This window comes from Oryx dammah, unplaced genomic scaffold (genome assembly GCF_014754425.2).
Source record: "Oryx dammah isolate SB20612 unplaced genomic scaffold, SCBI_Odam_1.1 HiC_scaffold_9, whole genome shotgun sequence".
Classification (NCBI taxonomy): Eukaryota; Metazoa; Chordata; class Mammalia; order Artiodactyla; family Bovidae; genus Oryx; species Oryx dammah.
The window spans coordinates 17,752,187-17,778,996 of NW_024070193.1; the positions used below are offsets into that span (position 1 = coordinate 17,752,187).

The 26,810-nt window shown below is 44.3% G+C and overlaps 1 protein-coding gene across 5 annotated transcripts in view; it reads right to left on the minus strand.

Annotated features, from left to right (window-relative positions):
• FAM3D (FAM3 metabolism regulating signaling molecule D) overlaps positions 1-26,810 on the minus strand; it is an 80,075-nt gene that overhangs the window by 49,811 nt on the left and 3,454 nt on the right. Inside the window, exon 1 of one of the 5 annotated variants that reach the window (XM_040246526.1) lies at positions 422-572. The exons of the other annotated variants lie outside the window; for them this stretch is intronic. The gene's annotated coding sequence lies outside the window, so the exon portion shown is untranslated. Of the gene's footprint in view, positions 1-421; positions 573-26,810 lie in introns of those variants that run through there. 5 annotated transcript variants of the gene reach the window in all.

A 26,810-nucleotide genomic window follows, 5' to 3' on the forward strand; every position in this document is an offset into this window, starting at 1 on the left:
GTGTGGCTCAGAGTTGATGGTCAAATGTATCTTCTGAAGGAAGAGATGAGTGCATTCATGAATAAACAAGGGGCCCCTGTGGTTAAGGAACAAGAGCCCTGGCTTGGATGTCCCCCATCTCCTTGTGCCCAGAGGTAACTAAGCAATCATGGCATACCTTGGCACTGAGCCTGAGTCTAACTTCAGAATCCTCATCACAGTCCACGATCCAGGCATCAGACTTGGTCCCTCAGATGAAATCTGCTGCCTTCCTGAGTCTGATCTCAGAAGTCTGACTGTGCAGTTTTCTTCTTCCTCTCCTTTCGTGCCTCTCACTCAGGCTCTTCCATTCCTCATTTTCTACCTACCCTGCTTCCGTGTTTCTTTCTCTCAGTAATGCGGACCCAGAAGTACAGCCCTTTCCATTTTGGTGGAAACATACCTGAGGGCGCGTGGCTCCCTCTTCCCTGCTTCTGTGCAGGAGGTGAGATTCCTGGCTGGAGCCTTGGGTCTCTGACTCTGCCAACCACTGCCTTGGATCAGCCTGAAGGGGGTTGGGGTCTCTGTGGGGGGTACTGTAGATGTGGCCAGTCCAGAGGGAGGGCAGAGTGACTCAGAGGCACCTCGGGGTGGCCAGCTCCTCCTGGCCCTGCCCAGGCTCTGCCCTCTTTTGAAGAGGCCTGCCATAAATATTCCCTGCCCTGTTAAACAATCTCACCAGGAAAGAGGAAGTTAATCTCAGGGCTCAGTAGGAAGAAAAGAGTCTAAAATCTTGTCTTGTTGAGGAGCCACCTAGAGTACTGGCTTGGCTGGGCTGTCGCTGTGAGTATCTATTCCACAGAGGAGATTTGGGTGGTGATTTGGGCAACTTAATCAGGAATGAAATACTGCAATCACTTCCTGAAAAAGTGAAACAAAACACAAAAAGACAATTTCTAACAAACAGAAGTCCAGGACCAGATGGCTCCACAGGAGAATCCTATTAAGCATTTAGAGATGAGGTAACACCTATCCTTCTCAAACTCTTTCAAAAAATTGCAGAAGAAGGAAGGAACACTCCCAAACTCATTCCATGAGGCCACCATCACCCTGATACCAAAACCAGACAAAGATATCACAAAAAAAGAAAATTACAGGCCAATATCACTGATGAACATAGTTGCAAAAATCGTTAACAAAATACTAGCAAGCTGAATCCAGCAATACATGAATCATATACCATGATCAACTGGGATTTATCCCAGGCATGCAAGGATTCTTCAATATACGCAAATCAATCAATGCGATACACCAGATTAACAAACTGAAGCATAAAAAACATATGATCATCTCAGTAGAGGCAGGAAAAGTTTTTGACAAAGTTCAGCATCAATTTATGATAAAAACCTCCCCAGGAGGTGAGCATACAGGGAGCCTATCTCAACATAATAAAGGCTATATATGAGAAAACCATAGCAGACAGTATCCTCAATAGTGAAAACCGGAAGGCATTGCCTCTAAGATCAGGATAAGATAAGAGTGTCTACTCTTGCCACTATTATTCAACATAGTTTTGGAAGTCTTAGCCATGGCAATGAGAGGGGAAAAAAAAAGAAAAGAAAAGAATCCAAATAGGAAAAGAAGTAAAGCTGTCAAGGTTTGCAGATGACATAATACTATACATAGAAAATCCTGAAGATGCCACCAGAAAGCTACTAGAGCTCATCAATGAATTTAGTAAAGTCACACAGAAATCTCTCGCATTCCTTACACTAATAATGAAAGATCAGAAAGAGAAATGGAGGAAACAATCTAATCTACCATTGCAACAAAAAGAAAATAAAGGTACATTGACAGAGAAGTGGATAAAAAAGATGTGGTACACATATACAATGGAATATCACTCAGCCATAAAAAATTTTGACCAAAATAATGCCACTTGCCGCAACATGGATGGACCCAGAGATTGTCATCCTGAGTGCAGTCAGTGAGACAAAGAGAAATATCATATTACTCACATGTGGAATCTAATTTTAAAATTATACAAATGAACATATTTACAAAACAGACAGATTTACAGATATTGAGAGTAAACTTATGATTACCAGAGGGGAAACATGTGGTGGTGGGGGCTTCGAATGGACACAGACACAGACACAGACACACACAAAACTATATACAAGATAGATAACCAGTAAGACCTACTGTATAGCACAGGGAATTCCATCGAATATTCTGTGATAACCTATACAGAAAAGAACCTGAAAAAGAATGAATGTATGTATAACTGAGTCACTTTACTGTACATCTGAGCCTAAGACAACACTGTAAATCAACTATTCTCCAATAAAATAAAAATTTTAAAAACCCAAACAAACCCACAAGAGGACAACATTCTTCCAAACAAACCACCCAATGCTGACAATGTCCTCAGTGGGGATGACAGAGTGAGTCAGCGATGGTGCTTGCACCAGCTGCGGATGGGGGCTGAAGAGCAACCTGAGAGAGGGGATACAGCCAGACAGTGGGCGGGGGAAGGGGGCCAAGAAGAAGGGGTCAAAGGCAACCTTAAGACAGTAAGCGCAGATGATGCAAGAGGGATCCCCTCGATCACAAGCGAGGAAAATGGGGAGAGGAAGTGGTCTGGGGAAAAGATTCTGGATTTGGTTCAGGGCACATCAAGTTAGAAGTTAAAGCTGGTGAAACAAGGAAACCAGAATTGAAAGAGACACGTGTACTCCAAATGTTCATTGCAGCACTGTTTACAATAGCCAGGACAAGGAAGCAACCTAGATGTCCATCAGCAGACGAATGGATAAGAAAGCTGTGGAACATAGACATAATGAAAAGCAGAGACATTACTTTGCCAACAAAGGTCCGTCTAGTCAAGGCTATGGTTTTTCCTGTGGTCATGTGTGGATGTGAGAGTTGGACTGTGGAGAAAGCTGAGCGCCGAAGAATCGATGCTTTTGAACTGTGGTGTTGGAGAAGACTCTTGAGAGTCCCTTGGACTGCAAGGAGATCCAACCAGTCCATTCTGAAGGAGATCAGCCCTGGGTGTTCTTTGGAAGGAATAATGCTAATGCTGAAACTCCAGTACTTTGGCCACCTCATGCGAAGAGTTGACTCATTGGAAAAACTCTGATGCTGGGAGGGATTGGGGGCAGGAGGAGAAAGGGATGACCGAGGATGAGATGGCTGGATGGCATCACGGACTCGATGGACGTGAGTCTGAGTGAACTCCGGGAGATGGTGATGGACAGGGAGGCCTGGCGTGCTGCGATTCATGGGGTCGCAAAGAGTCGGACACGACTGAGCGACTAAACTGAACTGAAAAAGAATGCATTTAAATCAGTTCTAATGAGGTGGATGAAACTGGAGTGTATTATACAGAGTGAAGTAAGTCAGAAAGAAAAACACCAGTACAGTATATTAACGCATATATATGGAATTTAGAAAGATGGTAACGATGACCTTATATGCAAAACAGCAAACGAGACACAGATGTAAAGAACAGTCTGTTGGACTCTGTGAGAGAAGGCGAGAGTGTAAGGATTTGAGAGAATAGCATTGAAACATGTATATTATCATATGTGAAACAGATCACCAGTCTAGGTTCGATGCAAGAGACAAGGTGTCAGGGTGGTGCACTGGGATGACCCTGAGGGATGGGATGGGGAGGGAGGTGGGAGGGAGGGTCAGGATGGGGAACACATGTCCACCCATGGCTGATTCATGTCAATGTATGGCAAAAACCACCACAATATTGTAAAGCAATTAGCCTCCAATTAAAAAAAAAAAAAGCTGGTGAAAGAAGGAGGGAGGGCAGAGGAGCCAGCCCCTGGCCGGACGCCAGCACTGCAGGGGGTGTTGCCTGTCCCCTACTTTTGACTCGAGGTGCACTGAGAGGGACTCAGTGTCCCCACTCCCACTCCAGCACCCCAGGCTTTCTGCTTAGGCGGAGTCCTTCCCCAGGAGGCATCCCTGGGGCCTCCTCACTTGTTTGTTGCCAGGGGATCCTGTTATGTTGCTGTTGCTCTGTCATGTCTGACTCTTTGCGACCCCACGGATGTAGCCCACCAGGCTCCTGTGTCCACGGGATTCTCCAGGCAGGAGTACTGGAGTGGGTTGCCATGCCCGTCTATCCTGACTGCTCCAAAAACGATGTACAGCCTCCTTGACAGGAATATCTGGGGACACAGGTCAAATAGCTGCTCCAAAGGAAAAGGTGAGTGAGTGCCCAGGAGGTGGTGTGAGGGGAGAGCAGGGCCAGTCCCTCCGGGTGGCGTGACTCTCCCTCTGCTGCCCCACCCGGCTGGTGTTCTGGCTGCCCAGCTGGTCCCCAGGAGGCAGGAGGTGAAGTGGGGCCCCTGCAGCACATCCCTGGGGCAGGCCGTGCTTTCCTGAGTTCTGACTGGTTTGCTGTCTGGCCATGGGCCTGCTCCTCCCTTCTCTCCTCTCCTCCTCGCTGCCTGGTCAGTTTTGCGGACGACAAGTGCCTTCTCATTTAGACCTGACCTCCAATGTCACCTCCTCAGGGAAGCCTGTCCCTGCTTCACAAAGTGAAAAAGCAGGTCATTGAAAAACCCAAGACAGCAAAAACAGGAAAACTTTCTCCTGAAGGTAGGCAGGGAAGGCCTCCATGATGCGGGAACACTGAATATCTGCATTAGCACTAGTATCCCATTTGTGCTGAATTAGACTATATGAACTTAGCAGCCTTAAATAAGACACATTTATTATCTTATAGATTCTGAAGTAGGTCAGAAGTCTGACATGGGCCTCACCGGGCTAAAATCCAAGCATTGGCAGGACTGTGTTCTCTTGTGATACATTTTGTAATTCTCTAATTCCCTCTTGCATACATTGAGCCCACCTGATGGTGTGGGGTCATTTCCCCCTGTTATGACCAGCTGATTAGCAAGGTTCATTCCATGTGCAACTTTAATTTCCTTTCACCATGTAACAAATGTCATATCCACAGGGTTCAGGTTTTAAGACACAAGGGTCATTATTCTATTAATCATGGGTCCAAAACTTGTTTATTGTTTTTAAGAGAGCCTGAAAAGATATTTTTGAATAGGTGTTTACTTGTCACTTGTCTCACTTTCCTGGAAAGTGAACCCCGCGAGGGCAGGGCCTTGTGCTGCTGCTAGAACACGGCCTGGTGCTCAGCAGGTGCTCAGTTCAGGTTTGCTCAGTGAATGGGGAAATTCATGAATGAGCAAGTGCACGATCATCTCTGCAATGGTGTCAGTACAGACAGCACTGAGCCAGGAGCTGCGACCCCCCACTCTAACCTGAGCCCAGCAGCCTCACAAGAGCTCTGGGAGGAAGGGAAGGCTCTGCGCAGCTGCTCTGCAGGCTTCATGTCTTGGAGAAATTAACAACCATTGCGAAGTCACCCTCCAAGGGGACATTCTCCCCATTGTTCGCTCAGAGAGGAACCAGCGAGGGCTTGGCACTGGTGGTGCTCCCTGCACACGCCGGGGGCTCCTCCATTTCCCAGCCTGTCACACGGGTGGAGAACGTGAGACCGACAGCCCTGGGTGTTCCCCACTCCGCTCTGGACCCATTGGACCCCTGGATGAGTGTCCTCCCCCTCCTAAGCCTTGGTTTCGCCTTCTGTGATGTGGGATAATCCCTGTGTCATGGGTCGGTTATGAGAACAAAGTCAGAAGAGAGCGTGTTTGAAGGGCTGGTCCTTAGTGGATGCTCAGTGAACTATTACTCTGTGGGCTTCTTATTGGTGTAATGTCGTTGGTGAACCCGACTTTCCCGAGAGGGGCTAGGGATGCCTTCTCAGGTGAGTGGGGGTCAGTGTCCTGTCTGGATATGGGGTTGGCGGGAGGGCTTGAAAGGGTAGCGACTGGCGTCTGTCAGCTGATTCATTTCCGTGCAGAATGTTGGTGCCATGTGCTGTCCCGGCAGCCAGGTCACCACCCGTCCCGTGGGTGACCACCCCCCGTCCCTCCCCACCATCCCACCGCCCCTCCCGTGGTTAACAGGCTCAGGGTGCTTGCTCTTCAGCCAGCCAGATGCATGCACTCAGCAGGGTAATTGCAGCTCAGCAGCTTCTCTTACTTTATGAAAAGAATATAGCTCCAGCATGAAAATTCTGGAAAACATTGAAAAGCAGAAAGGGAAAAACACCAGACAACTATAACGTCCCTGGGGCTTCTTCGGTATTCCGGCGGTTAAGACTTTGCCTTAAGATGCAGGGGCTGTGGCTCTGATCCCTGGTTGGGAAGCTAAGATCCCACACGCCTCCTGGCCAGAAAAACCCAACACATGAAACAGAAGCAATATTGTAACCAATCCAGTTAAAGACTTAAAAAAAGTCCACATTAAAAAAAAATCTTTATAAAAAAGTATAACCTTCCTTTGGGGATGATGTTAATATTTTGGGGGAGGCTTTCCCCCTCCCCATTGGCTGTATAATAAAAGTTCTCCTGGGCATTCAGTTTGTACTCTTCTCTTCTCACTTATAATTGTAGCTAAGGCATTTCCCACATCACTGAAAACATATAGATGTGATTTCTTAATGACCATGTGTTACAAAGTGCTGTCTTCATTGACCCTTCACAACCGCTGGGTTTTTTGATCACGTGTGTGTGCGTCTGTGTGGTTATAAGTACACTGCAGTGAATTTTTTTTTTGCAGGCACATTTTGTGACCTTTGTCCACCTTATTTGCTTTTTTTAATGGGACCAATAATTCCAGCCCTCCTACCTCACAAGGTTTTATGAGGCAAAAAGGAGAAAACGGTTACCAAGCGGCTTTCAAAACCATGGAGCAAAGAGCCAACTAAATTGGAAGGCCAGATTTTTGACCACTGCTTCTTCGAGCGTGACATCTACGTGTGTGTGTGTGTGTGTGTGTGCGCACGTGCGCCAATTAGATGTGTGTGGAACTAGCAGTCATGAAACAGCAGCAGCATTTGTGGAGTATGTACTGTCTGCCAGGTGCTCCATTTAACAAAGCACATGTGTTACCCGAATTCACCCTGACAACAAACGAAGAGACAGGCACAGAGGAGCTAAGTCACTTGCCCACAGTGACGCAGCCAGGAAGAAGGAAGCTGAGGAGGCTCACACACGCACACACCACACACACACACACCTCTAAGTAGGAAGCTGAGGAGGCTCACACACGCACACACCACACACACACACACCTCTAAGTAGGAAGCTGAGGAGGCTCTCACACACACACACCACACACACTCCCCTCTGAATGCTGCAGGCAGCAACGAGGGTCCCACAACCCTGCAACAGCACCTTCCCTGGGTTCCAGAACACCTGGAGGCTCCCAACACTTCCTGAAATAACATGTTTGTTTGTTTGTTTTTAAAATCAGGCATGGATGGCCCAGTGCTCCTGGCAGGCAGGCAGACTAATCTGAAGATTATTTCCCCAGAGATGGGGAGTCTCTGAGTTAGAATGCTTCATTCAGAGGGAACAGCCAAGAGGTGCGGACACCACCCCTGGCCTGTCTGAGCATCAGTACCTGTGTGCATGTGTGTGCATCCAAATGTGGGTCCCTCTGTGTGTGTGACTGTGTTTCCTGGGCACTCACGAGCCTGTGTGTGTGCCCACAGGGGTGCCCAGATGTGCATGCTTGTATAGGCTGGGTTTGGCCTCTTGGCTGCCCACAGAGAGAAGGGCAGCCTTACCAATGAGATGATGTCCACCACACTGATTTTCCTAGTTCTAATCTCGGAGAAGGGAATGGACCAGGACCCAGGCAAAGATTTCTCTGTACCCATTTCAGCATCAGATCAGCAGCGTTTCTCACAGCAACCATGCGCCTTGATAACAAAAGGAAGCCAGGTGTGCGCCGCCATGAAAGGAGAAAGGCAGAGTGTTACTGTGCCAAGCAGGGCCATCAATACATTACCGACAATTTACAGTTTTCCTCACCCTTGTTAACTGAGGAAATCCAGTCTGGCCAGGTGCGGCCTGTCCCTTGATCTGCTGGTGGGATAAAATCAGCGTGTTGGCATGAGAGACACAGCTAACGATGGAATACTAATCGGGTCAGAAATTTCTTTCGTGGGCATTAATAATTCACCCCTCCATTCATCTCTTATAGTGCTGCTGCCGTTCCTCTGCACGTCAGCAATGACAACAACCGTGGGGATGGAAGTCTTTCTGTCGATGCAAGGCCTGGAGCCGGCAGCCGGGGCGGAAGCTCTGGGGCTCCCGCAGCTCAGCCAAGCTGTCCACGGTGTGAGGCCGCTGCTCTTGGGTCAGCGGGGAGGGGACAGAGTGGCTGAATCAGGTCAGAAGTCTGACGGGGGTCTCATTGAGCAAAAATCAAGGTGTCACCTAGAGGGGCGGTATGGGGGAGGTGGGAGGGAGCTCAAGGAGGAGGGGACATAGGTGGACTTGTGGGTGATTCACTTTGTTACAGAGCAGAAACCAACATTGTAAAGCAACCATCCTCCAATTAAAAATAAAAAAAGAAAACAATAATAATGCTAATAATGTCAGACAATTAAAAAAAGGCAAGGTGTCACAGGGCTACATTCCTTTCTGCAGGCTCCAGGGGAAAACTGGTTCCCTTCTCTTTTCTAGTTTCTAGAGGTCACAAAGCTTTCTTGGCTTGCGACTCTTCACATCTTTTTCTCTGCCTTCCTTTTCTATTTTTTAAGGACCCTTGTGACTACACTGGGCCCATGTGGATAATTCAGGATGATTTCCCTATTTTAAGGTCAGCTGACTAGTAACCCAAATTCCATCTACAGCCTTAATTTCCTTCGGCATGCAACCTACAGTATGGTTTAGCATTAGTCTCTCAGTTGCGTCTCACTTTTTGCGACCCCATGGACTGCAGCCCATCAGGCTTCTCTGTCCGTGGGATTCTCCAGGCAAGAATACTGGAGTGGGTCGCCATGCCCTCCTCTAGGGCACCTTCCTGACCCAGGAATTGAACCCTGGTCTCCCACATTGCAGGCAAATTCTTTACCGTATGAGCCACCAAGGAAGTCCAGCACGCAACCGAACATATTCATAATGTTTGGAGTGAGAAAATCACTTCAAATGTTTTAAGAATTATAAAAGTAATGTTTGCTTATGGTGAAATATTCAGAAGAGAGCAGAGCTATAATAAATAATCCTTTAAATACTCACTGTCCACAATTTCTATGTAGCTTTCTAGAATTTTCTATGCACATACAAGCATGCATATGTGCATCTCTTTTCTCTGTTTCTCCTGTCTTTCCTTTTCTGCTTCTCTTTTTCTCTTTCTACCTGCTAGCCAAGCAGCCATCCGTCAATCCACCCATGCCTTCAACTGGTATGAATTTCATTCCACACCACGGGTATAAGAAATGTCATATTTCTGTATTTTTCTAAATCAAGTTAAATCTCACGCCAAACCTCCACTTGTCAGGGTGGCGAGAACTTTAGTATCAATCATACTTCACCTCAGTACCAAGAATAATGCTGGGACTCTGCTCAACCTTCCTGGCTGTCAAAAAATGGGAGTAGGGAGGGGCTCGGAGATATTATGGGAACGGGGTCTGGCATCTCCTTTTCTTTCCACAGACTTGATGGGTTGGAGCTGGAGGGCGAGGGAAGGGCAGTGACACACGGCACTTGGATTTTCACGTGAGCACTGGGTGGAGCCAGAGAGAGATGCCTTTCCAACCCTATGTTTCTGCGACGTCTTTTTGCCTTTTTTTTTTTTTTTTAACTTTTTCTTTTGTATTGAAAGAAAGTGAAAGTGAAGTCGCTCAGTCCTGTCTGACTCTTTGCGACCCCATGGACTGTAGCCTGCCAGGCTCCTCCGTCCATAGGGTTCTCCAGGCAAGAGTACTGGAGTGGGTTGCACCTGGGTCTCCCAGGCACTGCAGGCAGAATCTTTACCATTTGAGCCACCAGTATAGCCTATTAACAATGTTGTTACAGTTTCAGGTGGACAGAGAAAGGAATTGGCCATACGTACACATGTATCCATTCTTCCCCAAGGGGCTTCCCAGGTGACTCAGCAGTAAAGAATCTGCTTGCCAATGCAGGTGACACAAGAGATGCAGGTTTGATCCCTGGGTTGGGAAGATTGCCTGGAGGGGGAAATGGCAACCCACTCCAGTACTCTTGCTTGGAGCACCCCATGGACAGGGGAGCCTGGCAAACTATAGTCTGTGGGTCGCAAAGAGTTGGACACAGCTGAGCACACATGCATGCATTCTCCCCCCAAACTGCCTCCCATCCAGGCTGCCACATAACACTGAGCAGAGTCCCCTGTGCTATACAGCCTTGTTGCTGCAACCTCCCTTTGGTACAAACCAGTGATGTGCTGGTAAAGAGGCTCCCACCTCCTTCCACAAAAACCCTCAACTGTAGTGTCTGCTGATTCCTGTGCTGTCAATACTCCCACTGCATCCAAATCAAGCTATTACCAGCTTGGAAGAATCCTAAGAGTTAAAAACCAGATCCCGGAGTGGGTAAAAGTCATCTCCAGCATGCCAAACCACCACTGGGCCTCAGCACATTCCTCTCTTGGGGGCAACTCACCGGGTGGTGGCCTCTTCCCTGCCCCATTAACATATACCTCTGTCTCTTTGTGTTTTCCTGTGGCCACCTGAGGTGGCAGCCACAAAGGACAGCTTACTCTCTCATCGCTGATTGCTCACAGGGAATGGTTCCATAGGTTTAGTGACAACTGTCTAATTATGTCTTAGAAGCTCATTTCAAAAAAAGCTGATAGATAAATTAGTGCAATTAATAGGTCTTTATAAACCATGTAGGAAAACCCTGGCTGTCATAAAAGAGCCTCCTTCTAAAGAGTATGTTCTAACTGAACCTGCTGTGAAGGGACAGAGGCAGGAGCTGCAGCCCAGGGGTGAGCACAGGGTGGCCCCTGAACCTACCGGCCCAGCCCTGAGAATTCCCTTGGAAGATGCTCCTTTAGAACCTCAGCCTCCACGTGTCCCAAGGCAGACCCATCAGTGTCCTCCACAGATCAGGTTCTCTCTGGATTTTCCCACTCCTGTTGAACATACCACCATTATCCTGGTGTCTCAAGCTCAAGACTGTGGAGGTGACTTTGACCCGGCTCTCTTCCTCTCGGCCCCCACACAGACTGCACGTATTGCTACTCTCAGAACTTTGAGTCTCCAGCATCTGTCACCTGATCTACTCTGCTTCCAATCCTTGGCAACCCATGCTTCCTAATGGCCTGTGGGGCCCTGGAAGGCACCCCCAGCTCTTTAGCTTCATCTCATGTCACAAGCCGTTGGTGCTCTTGTTCCAGGAAAGAGAGTATTCGATTCCTCCAAGTTCTCTTGCCTTTCCACTTTCTGTTCTCCCTGCATGGAACGCTCTTTCCTATCGGATTAGTCATGCTTGGTTAGGGTATGTGGTGATAATAAACTAACCCACAAATTTCAGTCATTTAATGCACTGAAGTGTATGTCCCACTCCTGTGAGGTGCAGTGTGGGATGGGTGGTCCTTCTCCATCTAGAGAAGTGACCTCAAAGGTCACTGTGCAAAAGGACGGTTGGATGAGGCATCTGGCACTTTGCTGACTCAGCCTGGAAGTGTCAAAGGTCACTTTCTCTCTGTGTCTGTTGGTCAGAATTGGTTACATGGCCCTAACCTACCTGCTAGGCGAGCTGGGTAATGTAGGGGATGCCTGGTGAGCACCACTGCTTGCTGCCGCACTCTGCTCCTTCCCCTGACCCACTCTTCCGGTCATGAAAAGTCACTTCCGCCAGGCTCGCCCTGAGGGGAATTCAGGATGGAGAAAAATAGGATACTGGCCCTAAATAGTAAAGATGCCTATCAAAGGAATAACTTCAATGCGCCCAGACACTTGAATCTTCCCAAAGACAAGCACTAAAGTCATTGACTTGAGATGTCTGTTTTCTTGTGATTACTAGTAATCTTTTGATGTTCAAGTTTTTATTTTTATTTTTCAGCAAAATTCCTACGTATCCTGGCTCCTCCTTTACCACTTTGGGACAGTCCCTTACAGCTATCTGAGAGGTTGTTTCCAGGCTATCATCCTCAGTAAGGTCCCTGAATAAAACTTAATCCACACTTTCAGGATGTGCTTTTTTTTTTTTTTTTCTTTTCTTTTCCACTAGATGTGTGTGCTGTGCACACCCTCACTCTTAAACAGTCTGGCTGGATGTTGACCCTTCGCCCAGCTGTGAGCTCCACGAAGGCAGGGACCTGCTCTGTGTCTTATTCAGGGCTGCCCTCCCCACAGTGCCTGCCGTACGACAGGGCTCAGCAGCCAATACTCGAGGGCAAGATTCTGGAGGGGGTGATTCTGGAGGGGAGGGCCAGCCTGCACCCTGGCATTCAGGGCTCGCTAGGACCTGAGCTAGTCCTTGGCCTTCTCCCTGTCCCTCTCACCCGGCTGCTCTGGGTTTTAGGTCTTTCATGTATAGCACGGGGTATATGCCCTTGAACTTTTTGCCAGGCAACTCTGAACCTGATTGCCAGCTCCAGTATTTACTTGTTACAGAACATTAGGCCAATTCATTATACCTCAATAGATTCCATTATACCTATTTAACGGTGGGCATTCAATGAAAAAAAAAATGCTTTCAAAACGTGTCACCATTATTATAGACTATGGCACATGACGTACTTCACTGATTCTCAGATATACGTTTTACCCCACCTTTCCACATATCTGAAATTGGATGCCTCTTACAACTGCTGTTAAAAAAAAAACACTGTGCCATTGTTCAATTTGTGGCTTTTGTTCTTTTTTGATGGTGTGTGAAATATTTGTGTGTCTTAGATTTTATGACACACGGGTGGTGGTGATTTAGTCGCTCAGTCCTGTCTGACTCTGCGGTGCTATAGACTGTAGCCCGCCAGGCTCCTCTGTCCATGGACTCCTCCAGGCAAGAATACTGGAGTGGGCTGCCATACCCTTCTCCAGGGGGTCTTCCCCACCCAGGGACTGAACCTGTGTCTCCTGCACTGCAGGCGATCTCTTTACTGACTGAGCCACAGGGAAGCCCTCTGACACATGAGTGTTAATAATTAATCATTATTAACTGTTACTTTTGTCTCTTAAAATGACCTCCACCTCTGGGAAATTTTTATCTGCATACATTTCTCTTATCCTTTCAAATCTTTTTGATGAAAATGAATGTGAAGATTCAAGACGAGGATACCTTCCCATCAGTACCATAGAGTGGGAGAGATGTTATAAATTTTGCCTGTGTCTCTTCATCTAAGAGGTCTCTGCTTCTCTCTCACATTATTTCTCTTTCTTTCTAATTTCTTCCAATGTGGCACTCACCAGAGTCTACCTTGGATCTTATTAAAATATTTACTAAAATTAGTCACATCTAATTTTTAAGCATTGACAATGTGCTCTGCTCTGCTCCTTACAATATTTACATATACTGTCTCCTTGAATCTGCACAATCTAGGATACAAGCATTATTCCTAAGATGAAAAGATGAAGGCACAGAGACATTTGATAAACACAAAGGACACACAGCCAGTGAATGAAGGAGCTGGGATTTAACTGGGCTCTGTCTGATGGGAGATTGCACTAAACTCTCATATGTTCCCGATATACACAGCACAGAGATCACCACATGGCAGGTGCTCAAATCACCTTATACGCTAGTGAAAGGAAGAGGCCAACTTGGGTTGGCACCTTAGTACCACTGGAAATGTAAATCTTCAGTTTTCAAAAGCCATATCAGATTCCACTGATCTTTGCCACAAAGAGAAAGGTTCTATTTTTAAATTTACAGCTTTTGCCTTTTCCAAAGCCATCTTGACCAGATATTACTACTGTTTTCTTTTGAATACTCCCCCACACACCTCTCGTACACAATCCCATTATCTCTTGGTAATTCCCACTCTATGAGCCCGCCCAGCTGTTTCAGAAACATCTCCATGCCAGCAACCGGTACTATTGGATGGCTGCCCAACAGCACAATACAGAACAAGAAGAGTGTGCTAGAGTTACTGAAAATGCTTCAACGGACCATTCACTCCCCTGCTCCAGCATATGCCAGTTGCTGCCTCTGAAAGCCAGAACAAGAGGCTCCAGGGCTGCTGAGAAGGCAGATCTTCTTATCTGTGACCTCGTGATATGTACATGTAAGCAAGGAAGTGAACCCCCACCTCTGAGCAGTGAGGGTGTGCTTACAGAGTGGGAGATCCTTCCCTTGGAGGGCAAGAGGACAATACGGTGGTGTTGATATGCTTATTAAAAGTGGCCTCCAGTGGCCAGTCTAATGGGGACTCCTGCACACATCAGATGAAGCCCACTCTCCTGCTAGCTGGCTTTGGTAAGTAAAGACAAGTTTTCAGGAGAAGCAGGGAAACAGAATGAGCATTCAAAACCAACTCTGCATTTAATGGTGGGAGCAAGGTGGCAATAAAGGCCACAGTCCCAGGACTGCAGGACATGCTGGGTATGGGCCCTGTATGATATGCTCCCAAACATGCTGTGGAATCAAGCCTGTGCTTCTACTGGCCAGGGTTCTGGGCCCAGGCAGAGGCAGCACTCAACCCACCTACTCCTGTTATTCTTTCCTCTCCCTCATTTGCTTCCTGGTCTTCTCTACCCATTTCTTCAGGAATGTACCATAGGGGAGAGGCAGTTGTGGCAGGATCTGTCCATTTGAAGGTCTTTCTGCATTTAGCTTTGCCTGAGGGCTCCTGCTCTATATCCAGCCTCCTAAGATCTTCCCAATTTAGGGCTCAGGAAGAAATGAGCCTCCAATAGGATCTAATATCCTCTAGGTGTTCCCAATTCCCACATGTGTTCCCATGGAAGCTGGATAAACTCTGGACAATCCAGAGAGAGTTTCTGGTACTGGTGGGGGACTGGGAGAGAATGCGGTGGGTTCTGGGTCCTTGCAGGCTCTGATGTTCCTTTTATCCACCTGTTTATCAACCTACCCAGGATGGTTCATTGAACTGCGGTGGAGATGAGTGCTTCCTGCCCAATCTTTCCTTTTGAATACTGCCCTTGACTACCTTGATTTGCCTCCTTGATATTTAACACTTTCCGCTTTTCCATCCTAAATGTGTTCTAAGGTTTCCACCCCAGTTTTCAGATCTTTTGTCATTTCTAGTCTTAAGGAAAGGTAGAAAGATGGCCAGAGAAGAAAGGCAGAAAAACATGATGATCCAAAAACCTATGATGCAGCAAAGGCAGTTCTAAGAGGAAAGTTTATAGCAACACCTCAAGAAACAAAGTGAAGTGAAGTGAAGTGAAGTGAAAGTTGCTTAGTCGTGTCCGACTCTTCGAGACCCCATGGACTATACAGTCCACGGGATTCTCCAGGTCAGAATACTGGAGTGGGTAGCTGTTCCCTTCTCCAGGGAAATGTTCCCAACCCAGGAAACGAACCCAGGTCTTCCATATTGCAAGTGGATTCTTTACCAGCTGAGCCACCTGGGAAGCCCCAGAAAACAAGAAAAATGTCAAATAAACAACCTAACATTACATCTAAAGCAAAAAGAGAAGGCAGAAGAAAAAAAATGTAAAGTCAGTAGAAAGAAAGAAATCATAAAGATCAGGGCAGAAATAAATGAAATAGAGATGAAGAAAACAATACAAAAGATCAATGAAACTAAAAGCTGGTTCTTTAAGAAGAAGACAAAATTGAAAAACCTTTAGGCAAACCAATCCATCCTACAGGAAATCAGTCCTGAATATTCACTGGAAGGACTGATGTTGAAGCTGAAACTCCAATACTTTGACCACCTGATGTGAAGAGCTGACTCATTTGAAAAGACCCTGAGCTGGGAAAGGTTGAAGGCAGGAGGAGAAGGGGATGACAGGGGATGAGATGGTTGGATGGCATCACTGACTCAATGGACATGAGTTTGAGTAAACTCCGGAGTTGGTGATGGACAGGGAGGCCTGGCGTGCTGCAGTCCATAGGGTTGCAAAGAGTCGACAGAACTGAGAGATTAAACTGAACTGAACTAGGCAGACTCATCAAGAAAAAAGAGAAGAGAACTCAAATCAATAAAATTATAAATGCAAAATGAGAAGTTACAACTGACACCACAGAAATACAAGGGATCATAAAAGACTACTACAAGTCAATAAAATGGACAACCTAGAGGAAATAGACAAATGCTTAGAAATGTACAGTCTTCCAAAAACTAAGCCAGTAAGAAACAGAAAAAAAAAAAAGGACAGACAAATCACAAGTACTGAAACTGAAACTGCGATTAAACAACTCCTAACAAATAAAAGTCGGCCCAGATGGTTTCACAGGTGAATTCTATCAAACATTTAGAGAAGAGTTAACACCTATCTTTCTGAAACTCTTCCAAAAAAGTTCAGAGGAAGGAATAATCCCAAGCTCATTCTATAAGGCCATCATCACCCTGATACCAAAATGAGACAGATATCACAAAAAAGAAAATTACAGGCAAATGTCACTGATGAATTTAGATTCAAAAATCCTCAACAAAGTACTAACAAACCAAATGGAGCAATGCATTAAAGCATTATACACCATGATCAAGTGGGATTTATCTCAGGGATACAAGGATTCTTCAGCACATGTAAATCAAACACTGTGAAATACCACATTAACAAACTGAAGAATAAAAACTATATGATCATCTCAATAGATGCAGAAAAAACTTTTGACAAAATTCAACACCCATTTATGATTAAAAAAAAAGCTCTCTAAGAGAGTGGGCACAGAGGGAACCTACCTCAATATGATAAAAGTCACATATGACAAATAGTGAATCATTCTAAATAGTGAAAAACTGAAAGCATTTCCTCTGCGATCAGGAATGAGGCAAGGATGTCCAGTGTTGTCAATTTAGTTCAGCATAGTTTTGGAAGTCCTAGTCATGGCAATCAGAGACGAAAAAGAAATAAAAGGAATCCAAATTGGAAAAGAAGTAAACTGTCACTGCATGAAGACAAGGTGATGCTATACATAGGAAATCCTAAAGATGCCTCCAAAAAACTGCTAGAGCTCATCGATGAATTTGGTAAAGTTGCAGAATATGAAAAGTAATACACAGAAATCTCTGAATTCGTATATACTAACAATGAAAGATCAAAAAGAGAAATCAGGGAAACAGTTCCATTTATCATCACATCAAAAGGAATAAAATACCTAGGAATAAACCTACCTAAGGAGGCAGAAGACTTCTACTCAGAAAACTGTAAGATACTAATGAAAGAAAGAAAAAAATGACACAAACAGATGAAGAGATATACTATGTTCTTGGATTGGAAGAATCAATATTATGAAAATGTCCACACTACTCAAAGCAATATGCATATTCAATGCAATCCCTATCAAATTACCAATGGTATTTTAACAGAATTAGAACAAAAATGTTTACAATTTTTATGAAAACATAAAGACCCAGAATAGACAAAGAAACTTTCAGAAAGAAAAACACAGCTGGAGGAATCAGTCTCTCCAACTTCAGACTAGACTACAAAGCTACAGCCTTCAAAACATCATGGTACAGGCACAAAAAAAGAAATAGAGACCAATGGAATAGGATAGAAAGCACAAGATAAGCCTACCCACCTATGGTTATCTAATATATGACAAAGAAGGCAAGAAAAGAGAGAAAAGACAGTCTCTTCAATAAGTGGTGCTGGAAAAATTGGACATGTAAAAGAATGAAATTATAACACTCCCTAACACCATACACAAAAATAAACTCAAAATGGATTAAAGACCTAAATGTAAGGCTGGATACTGTATAACTCAGAGGAAACCATAGGCAAAACACTCTCTGACATAAATCACAGCAAGAGTTTTTTTTTGACCCATTTCCTATAGTAATGGAAATAAAAACAACAACAAGAACAAATGGAAATTTATTAAAGTTAAAAGCTTTTGCACAGCAAAGGAAGCCATAAAACAAAATTAAAAGGCAACCAACAGGTCTGGCAGAAAATATCTGCAAATGAAGTGACTGACAAAGTATTAATCTCCAAAATATACAGACAGCTCATGTAGCTCTATATGAAAAGCAAATAAACAACCTAATAAGAAAACAAGTGAAAGATTTAAATAGATATTTCTCAAAAGAAGTATTATAGATGCCCAAAAAGTACACGCAAAGATGTTCAACAGCACTAATTATGAGAGAAATGCAAATCAAAACTACAATGAGGTATTGCCTCACATGGGCCAGAATGGCCATCATCAAAAAAATCTGCAAACAAGGAATGCTGGAGAGGCTGTAGAAAAAATGCAACCCTTCTACATCGTTGGTGGGAATGTAAGTTGGTACAGTCACTATGGAAAACAGTTCCTTAAAAAAAAAACTAAAAATTGAATTACCATATGATCCAGCAATCCCACTCCTGGACATATATTTGGAGAGAACCTTAGTTCAAAAGGATACATGCACCCCAGTGTTCACTGCTGCACTATTAACAACAGGCAGGACATGGAAGCAACCTAAATGCCCTTCAACAGAGGAATGGATCAAGAAAATGTGATACACACATAGAATGGAATGTTACTTAACCACAAAAACAGTGCCACTTGCAAGGACATGGATGGACCTAGAGAGTGTCATATTGAGTGAACTCGGAGAAAGACAAATAGCATATAATATTGCCTATATGTGGAATCTAAAAAAAGGATACAAATGAACTTATTTACAGAACAGAAATAGAATCTTGGGATTAATATACATACACCACTATACATAAAATAGATAATTAATAAGGACCTACTATATAGCATACAGAACTCTGCTTAATACTCTTAATGACCTATATGGGAGAAGACTCTAAAAATGATTGGATATATGTATACAAATAACTGATTTGCTTTGCTGTACAGCAGAAACTAACACAGCATTGTAAATCAACAATATTCTGATAAAAATTAATCAAAAAGAAAAAAAAATTACTATGTGAGTTCCCTGAGGGCAGGTGATATGTCTGTCTGTCTTGCTCACTGCCATATCCCCAGCGCATAGGACTGTCCCCAAAGCATGGTAGACACTCAAGAAACATCTGTTAGTTGAACAGATAAAGTAATAAATAGTTCCTTTTTGCATTAAAAAAAAAAGAAAGGGAGAAGGTCATAGCTGGAGAGGCCAAGTTGAAATGTTATTTAGGGCTGGGGATGAGGACAAGGTAAGGAGAGGAGAAAACTACCTGTGAGGCCAGGAGTGGAGGGGCCTGGGGAGATGCCGTGTAGAGAGGCTGTGCTGGGGGAGAAAGAACTGAGAGAAAGAGTCAGCCACTTGGGGTTATTAATTGGTTCCCCTTTTAGTTCCCTGAGGAACATAGATAAACAGAGAAATTCTTAATTTTTTTTTTTCTTCTTCCCTTAGAGGCTGGATCTCTCTTACTTGAACATGAATTGGTTCCCCTTTTAGTTCCCTGAGGAACACAGATAAACAGAGAAATTCTTAATTTTTTTTTCTTCCCTTAGAGGCTGGCTCTCTCTTATTTGAGCATGACCCTGTAAGGGATGCTCCTAATATATTAGGGCTGCAAAAAAGTTTCATTACTTTTACTCTGCCAGACTCTGTGCTAGGCACTGAGGGAACAAATCTGAGTAAGAAATGATCCATGGCCTGGAGGAACTCACAGAATTCAGGGATTCTAAGAGGTGATGATTCAAAGAGCCTAGTATGTTAAAATTTCATTGTGCTGAAATTCTCAACCCCACTGCGATGGCTGGGCAGCACATTTCCAGCACTTGGGCCAGGGGCAGGATTTCTGGGAGGAGACAGTTTGGGTCTCCTCTTCCCTTTCTTAGGAAGAGTCTGCGCGATGCAGAGGTTCTGGGAGCAAAGGCCAGCTGCCTCTGGGAGGATCCCTATCACCAACTCAGGGGACTGTTTCTGTTCCCGAGACATAAAACTCATCATGGTATAACCATTTCTGTGCTTCCAGTTCAGGTTTGTCCCAGCTGTCTTCACTCTTTGGCTGTCTCTCAATTCGCACTTGGCCACTAGAACAATGCTTGAAATCCACTATAGAGGCCAACCTTGACCTAAATCCATTAAGAGACCTAAGTAAATTCATTGAGTTGGATGTCTTTTAATTTCTGTTGAAAGATAATAGCTTGTTAGTTTAACTAAGCCTCTGTACCTTGATGAAAAATGTTGTTTAGAGAAAATATTGATTGAAGTTTCATCCCTATCAGAAGGCTTATGAGTGTGTGATTTGCCAACATTTGCTTGTGAGTCTTGACGTTCCAGGGACTAGTACAAGTGGCTGAGACCCCAGAAGATGTGTAAACAGGACCTAACTGAGTGGGTATTTCAACTGTTTCTTTTTGCTTAACATTAATCCCTTTTGTATCTCTTAAGTTTGCACTCATCTGTTGTATTTCAATTTATTTTCCTCCCCTCCTGTGTGGCTTCCCCGGTGGCTCAGACGGTAAAGAATCTGCCTGCAATGCTGGAGACCTGGGTTCAATCCCTGGGTCAGGAAGATCTTCTGGAGGAGGGCATGGCCACCCACTCCAGTATTCTTGCCTAGAGAATTCCATGGACAGAGGAGCCTGGCAGGCTACAGTCTATAGGGCCAGAAAGAGTTGGACATGACTGAAGTGAATTCACACACGTGCACAGAGAAGCTAAAGGACTTGCCCAAAGGCATACACTCCCAGTCCTGGATTCTTTCCTCCCCACGAGGCTGCCTGGCATTCCTCCATGAGGACAGGCACTAGTGTATCCTGTGGCTTGAAATCCTTCTGAAAAGATAAAGTCAACACTCACCAAGGCACTGGGGGACTGTCTTTTTATGTTTCCCAATAGGATGAAATACAATGTCTGGTGGTAATAGACTTTGCCTCTCCCAGCCCCAGATCAATGTTTCCCCATCTCCTACCTAGGTAACCCAGGCCAGTCAGGGCTTGGTGAGGATCCCACCCCTTATGCCACGACTGGCAGGGAGTTCTCTTACTTCCTGCCCTGTCCACACCCACAAAGTGTAAACATTAAGAGCAAATGTTGAGAGGATGTTTGTTCCTAGAGCTGGATGGTTTCAGGTTTATAGAGAGTAATCATTACCAAATACACTCCTATTCTAACTTCCTTATACTAAACATATGTTTTACAGCTGGGTGGATTTCCTTCATACCCGATCTGCCTCTATCAGAATGTGGGGGTTATCCAAGACTTTCACAAGGGTTTAGCTTTCCGCCCTGGCTGCCAACTTGCACCTTTGTTCCTGGAACTAAAGTAAAACCAGGCAGGGAAGAACCAGTGATGTTTGGACAAGGGGAGGGTTTCCCGTGGCTCTTTTTCTTTTTCTTTAAAACAAACAAACAAACAAACAAAAAAACAGGTTAAACTCTTCCTGAGGGATGAAGGGCCTTAAAAGCCAGGTATTCAACTGAAAGCAGTAGGGGAAATTTCAGCCATTTTTGCCACTGGTAAGGAGAGCCAATGCACTTGGTTATTTGCGTCACTTCCCTTCCTCTGTCCCTCATCATTTCAGGGACCCCACCATTCCAGGGATCCAAGGTGCTTGATGCAAACTCATTTTACTGTACATCTTGGGATCTGACCCTTAGGGGAGCACACAAAACAGGAACCCATATAGCTCTGTAATACACAAACTTTAGATTCAATATTGACGTTCTGTGCAATCAGTTCTGCTTCCTGTAATATAAGGAGGTTGGCATATGGTGAGGCCTGTGGGCACTTTGTGTGTGTCCTATTGGTCCCCCACCTCTGACAGCTTTGTTAATGGGTAACTCAGTGCATTAGTTATCTATTGCCATGTAGCAAAATACTCTGAAATTTAGTAAAAAGACAATGAATATTGATTATCTCACATGGTTTCTGTGGGTCAGGTATTCAGGAGCAGCTTAGTTATGTGATTCTGGCTCAGAATCATAGGGGTACCAAAACAGATTGCATGTCCCCCTAAAAGTCATGTTTTTTTTTTTTTTAATTATTGGAGAATAAAGAAGGCTGAGCACAGAAGAATGGATGCTGTGGTGTTGGAGAAGACTCTTGAGAGTCCCTTGGACTGCAAGGAGATCCAACCAATCAATTGTAAAGGAAATCAGTCCTGGATATTCATTGGAAGGACTGAGGCTGAAGCTGAATCTCCAATACTTTGGCCACATGATGTGAAGAACTGACTCACTGGAAAAGACTCTGATGCTGGGAAAGATTGAGGGCAAGAGGAGAAGGGGGTGACACAGGATGAGATGGTTGGATGGCATCACCGACTCGATGGACATGAGTTACAGCAAACTCCAGGAAATAGTGAAGGACAGGGAGGCCTGGTGTGCTGCAGTCCATGGGGTCGCAAAGAGCTGAACACAACTGAGCGACTGAACAATAAACAACGTAGTTGATTTACAATGTTGTGCTGGTTTCTGCTGTACAGCAAAGTGAATCAGTTATACATAGATGTATATCCACTCTTTTTTACGATCTTTTCCCATATAGGTCATTACAGAGTACTGAGTAGAGTTCCCTGTGCTATATGGTAGGTCTTCATTAGTTATCTATTTTACATAAAGCAGTATATATATGTCAATGCCAATAAAATTCATAGGCTAAATCGTAATGGCCAATGTGATATTTGGAAGTAGGCCTTTAGGTCATGAAAGTGGAGGCTGCAGGAATAGAAATTTTTAAGAGACCCCAGGGAGTTCCCTTACCCTCTATACCATCTGAGGACATTGATAAGACAAGACATCTGTGAACCAGGAAGTGAACTCTCATCAGACACAAAATCTGCTGACACCTATTCTTGGACATCCAACTTCCAGAACTGTGAGAAATAAATCTGTATTGTTTATAAACCACCCAGTCTATGGCATTACTGCTATAGCATCCCACATGGGCTAAGACAAGGTCACAGTCAAAATGCTAGCTGAGGCTCTGAAGTTGTGATTAGGGTGGGATGATTCTATTCCAAGATTGCTCACTCACATGTCTGGCCAATCTGACCTGACTGGTGGGTGGTGGCCTTAGTTCTCCACCTTCTGGGAGACTGCTCCGTAGGGTCATTTGAGATTTACCACAACATGCCAGCTGCCTCCTCCAGAGACAGTGATCCAAGAGAGGGTAGCATCATACCAAATGTCCTTTATGACCCAGCCTCAGAGGTCACATGCCATCATTTCTGCAATGTCCTACTGGTGACACAGGTCAGTCCTGTTTCGTAAGGAAGGGAACTACACATGGGTATGGGAACCAAGAGGTAAGCTATCTTGGAGGCTGGCTACATTTGGTTTACACCTTGTAACTCCAGTTCTCTTATCTACACTTCTACTATTTTCCTGAGGAGCATTAGTTTTGAGGCTGAAGCTTGATTATACCTGCCCAGAAGCCTGTCTACATGACCCTCCATGCAGCTAGGATCTGTGGGGACAAGGGACTCTCTTGGCACTATGGAATATACAGAAGAGGTAGTAATAGGTCTGTTAGCTTCCGTTTACCTATGTCTCTCAGAAAACTGTGTTGGAGTTAATGGAGATGAGAATCAAACATTTAAGGGGCTTGCATGCAAATAGGAAAAATAGCCAAATTTTACTGAGCACCTATCATGTGGCAGGCATTGTGTTAAACAGCTCATATGCTCATGTAAATGTGTATACCTCCATCTTTCTGATGAGGACCCAAGTCTGTTATCTCCCTGCTCACTTTCCATCACAGTGAGAGTTAACTTGTTCAGCCTCCATGTAATGATTACTCCAAGTCAGGCTTCCATTTTATAAAAAATACAGCTAAATTTAGGGGGCTTTTTACATGCCCAGTATGTTCTACAAAAGACTTCTGGAAAATATTTCCTTTAAAGAACAAGAGCTGTAACAAACTGCCACAAACTCAGTGGCTTAAAATGATACAGATTTATGACCTTACAGTTGTGTAGGTCAGAGGCCCAACACAGCTCTACACTCAAGACGTGGGCAGGGCTGCACTCCTTCTGGAGGCCCTGGGGAGACTCTGTTTCTTTACCTTTTGAGCTTTGAGAGGCTGCCTGCATCCCTTGGTTCATGGTCCCTCTCTTGCATCTTCAAAGACAGGAAGGTGACATGTCTCTGCCCCCTCTTCTGGTCCTCACGGTCTCCTTCTCCGACTACAGTGGGGAAACCTGCTTTTAAGGACTCACGTGGCTAGACAGTGCCCACTCAGATAATGGCTAATCTTCTATCTCAAAGTCCCTAACCTTCATCACATCTTCAAAATCCCATTCGCCATACAAAATTAATACATTCACAATTTATGGGGACTAGAATGTGGACATCTGGGGGGGGGCACTATTCTTCCTACTGTTAGTGTAAGTGAAGGAACTGGGACTCGGCTTACAGTACAAATATGGTCATTAAGACATTGTGTTACTGGAGAAGGATAGACATATAGAGAAACTGAACATAAAAGTCCAGAATAGACACACACAAGTATGGACAGCTGGTTTTTGACAAAAGAGCAAAATGGAGGAAGGATAGTTTGTTTTTTTTTAATAAAAGGTATTGGAATAATTGGACATCTTTAGGCAAAAAAAAAAAAAAAAAAAGCCTAAAGATGACCTAAAACCTCTCATCTTGTACAACAATTAACTCAAAATGGATTATAGATCTAAATATAAACTGTAAAACTATAAAACTTCTAGAAGAAAATCTTTGTGACCTAGGCTAGGGAAAAGAGATCTTAAGACATACCATCAAAAGCACAATTCATAAAAGGAAAAAAAAAGAAAATACTGGATTCCATCAAGACTAAAAGCCTTGCTCTATGAAAGTCCCTGGGCATCACCGACTCAATGAACATGAGTTTGAGCAAAATCCGGGAGATGGTGAAGGGCAGGGAAGCCTGGTGTGCTGTAGTCCAAGGGGTCACAAAGAGTTAGACACAACTTAGCGACTGAGCAGCAATGAAAGGATGAAAAGACAAGCTAAAAAATGGGCGGGGTGGGGTGGGGTGGGGAGGAGGCGGTAATTTGCAAGTCTCATATCTGACAAAGGACTTGTATCCAGAATATATAGAGAACTTTTTAAACTCAAAAGTAAAGAAACAAATAATCCAATTAGAAAATGGACCAAGGAGTTGAACAGACATTTCAACAAATGGAGATATAGATAGTAAACATGTGCATAAGTGTATGTTCAACATCATTCGCCATTAGTAAAATGCAAAATAAAACCATGATGAGATACCCTGACACCTCTATTAGAATGGCTACCCCGATGAATCAAGAAAGTGGGTCACTAGTACATATCTGGTGGCAATGAAAACGGTAGAGCCACTCTGTAAAACAGTGTGGCAGTTTCTTATAAAGTCAAGTATACATTTACCTTGCAACCCAGCAACTGTACCCCTGGATATTTATCCCAGAGAAATGAAAACATTCTATTCCCACAAAACCCATTTAAGAATGTTTATAGCAGCTGTATTTGCAATAGCCCCAAACTGGAAGTTGCCCAGACATCCTTCACCAGGTGAATGATTAAACAAATGGTGTCAGAAAATAGAGTATTATTCAGCAGTAAAAAGAAATGAACTGTTGACACACGCAACAATTTGGATGGATCTCAAAAATATGCTGAGTGAAAAAAAAAAGCCAACCTCAACTGTTAGATATATTTACATTTATATAACAGTCTTACAAAATGATAGTGATGGTCGCTGGCAGGCAGGAGTGGTAGAAGGTGTAGCTATAAGGGGACAGGCTGAGGGAGCTTCTTTGTGGAGATGGAACAATTCTGTATTCTGATTGTAGTGGTGGTGGCACAAATCTATACATGTCATAAAATTTCATAATATATATACCAAAAAATGCAAGTAAAAACTGGTGAAGTCCAATTCATAATTAATAGTGTTATTTCAATTTTTTTGATAATGTGTTTATGTTGGTGTTATCATTACACTGTGTGATGTGTGCTTCTGAACTCTGTGCTGTTTTTATAATTTCCTGTATTAATTTTTTCAAATAAAAAGTAACCAAACAAACAAAACCCCCAAACACAACACCCTGGCTTTTCTCACTCCACGCCTGCGCTCTGTCTGGGTAGCACTGATACTCCCCATCTCATGCTTTCTCACTTGCTTTTGCCATGGAATCTGAACTGAAAAAGAGAGTAAACCAACATCTGGAGTGAAACAGTGTCTCCCAAAGGACTCTGTTGAGTACTCATTCAGCAGGATTTCACATTAGGCAAGAATAAACATTCTGTTGTCAGGAGCATTGGGGAAGTCCTGGGTTCGCTAGGTTTCCTTACTGAGCGGCTGCTTTGGAGGACAGGGACATATGCCGTGGATCTCTGAGAGGGGGCTTCGGAATGCAGAAATTCTCTCACTTTTTTGTTCATAGAACTTGTTTTCCTCCTCTGAGTATCTCAAGGGATTAAGGCTTCGTGTAGTTAAGAAACACTGAGCTGAAGCATTCTTCAGAGAAGAGAAAAGTAAGGAGTATGGAATCATTTTCACCTTGGAGCCAGGCCTTTGGCTTCAGGTACTGGATCATCCTCTCAGCCTTTTGTCACATAGTGAGTGTAATCAAAATTCACAGAAATGTGTTGGAAAGAAAGGGAATCAATCTTCATTGTGTTAAGGGTCTGAGTTTAATTTCTGATTTCCCTTTTTTTTCCTGGCATGGCATGTGTGATCTTAGTTACGCAACCAGGGATCAAACCTGTAATTCCTGCATTGGAAGCATGGAGTCTTAACCACTGGATTGCCAGGGAAGCCCTTTGAGTTTCCACTTTGAGCAGAGACTTAGGAGAGAACGCTTTCTGCCCTTCTCCATTCCTGCATTCTTAGGGCTGGAGGCCCCGTTCCCCATCTGATGACGGACCTGTATGCCATGCGGAACGACCAACAGTCCGCTCTGGAAGCTGAACGTGAGGGGCAAGGCCTTTGGAACCTGAGGTGGAGGGTTCTGAGGAAGTAGATCCAGGACTGGTGACTAC